At 35.2% G+C, this 1558-nt stretch overlaps 1 pseudogene; it reads right to left on the bottom strand.

The window, feature by feature from the left end:
* Positions 1–323: 323 nt before the first annotated feature.
* LOC114171874 lies at positions 324–997 on the bottom strand (annotated as a pseudogene).
* Positions 998–1558: the final 561 nt, after the last annotated feature.

Genomic DNA, 1558 nt, shown 5'->3' with positions numbered 1-1558 from the left:
TCAAAGTCTTACTTATACCATTATGAAACCAAAGTAAATGTTGCTATGCTAGCTAATATTGTACTTAATAATCGGACATAGTTAAACAACAACAAAAAGAGCAACTCCGAAGCATGTTTAAGAACCAAACCATGTTTCCTTCTAGAGTCATTCTTTTAAATAATTCTAATAGAAGAGTATGTACCAGCCACAAACCCATTTTCAATTAAAGGTAAAAAATTGGGGCAGAGTGACAACATCTAGGTGTTCACATAAGCTAAAGAAGGTAAGTTGAATTCTATGAGCGGATAAAAAATTTCTATCATGGCTGAAGTTGGTGAGACTTACACAGCAACCTTTACTTCAGAAACAGATGCATTTGCATACAAAGGGTGGAGAACATGGCCTTCTTTAGGCTCAACATGCACCCATTTGCGACCAGTCAGCTTGTTTCGTTCAAACTTCACCAATCCCTCTTTCAACAGAGTATGATCTTTCCCAAGTCCCACATAGTTTCCTGGATGAAAACGAGTACCATGTTGTCGAACAATGATATTTCCAGGTATCACCCTCTGCATAATAAGAGAAGAGTTACATCATGAATGAAGAAGTCAATGAACCATGTTCAGAACATCCAGATTCAGTTCACACTTCCTCTACCTGCATGGCAATAATTAGAACTCAAAAGTGTAAAACAAGTACCTCCCCACCAAATTTCTTCACTCCAAGGTTCTTGGGTTTGAATCCCGTCCATTCTTTGTAGAACCAGCAGTCTTTTGGAAGCCCAACGCCTGAACACCATACTCAAACCTTCTCCAGACACATCTACAATAATGGGTCAAAAAATCATTAGTCTAGCCTACTTTAGAAAGACATCATACAGTAGCCAATATAGGATAATGAGGCTATACCACTGGTGCTTCTATACACAGGAACATTTGTCACAAGTTCCTTGACATTCAATCTTCTGCAAAATGATGCTGCAAAATTCATGGTGTTTTCTATGTGGCAGAGACACAACCTGGGATAAATTATAACATTGGAAATTTTCAAAATCTGTGAAACAGTTCAATTACGACTGGTGCGCTTGTAGTAACAAATACCAAACACCAGAATGAATCAGTTGAGGCAAGATCAGATCATCAGAAAAAAGTTGGCCATACAGTTCCACTGTCATGTGATCATTAAAACGTATTTACATTTAATAAGCAGACAAGAAACTATAATGAGTACAGGCTAATCTCATAAAAACAATGAAACTTATTATTTAAAGAAATCAATCATCTGCAGGCACAGGAATACCTCCATGTCATCCCCATCAGTTTCTCTACTTGAAGTACACTATACAATAATAAATAGCATAGTAATCTAGATTCTATTCATTAGCAACTAAAATATGTTAAATCAAAGTTTCAGTTAAAATATGAACAGATTGTTGCTTTGATTAAATTATAACAAATTAAGTAGTTATTTAGTTACACAACTCAAGAAATCTAAATTCACAAAATAAAAATTAGCAGTGCTGATGTATATACTACAACTGATAAAATTGTTTACAAAACTAATATGCAGCATAAAA

Source organism: Vigna unguiculata, unplaced genomic scaffold (genome assembly GCF_004118075.2).
Source record: "Vigna unguiculata cultivar IT97K-499-35 unplaced genomic scaffold, ASM411807v1 contig_37, whole genome shotgun sequence".
Lineage (NCBI taxonomy): Eukaryota > Viridiplantae > Streptophyta > Magnoliopsida > Fabales > Fabaceae > Vigna > Vigna unguiculata.
The sequence above is the reverse complement of the archived record's forward strand: the minus strand, read 5'-3'. Positions and strand labels throughout refer to the sequence as shown.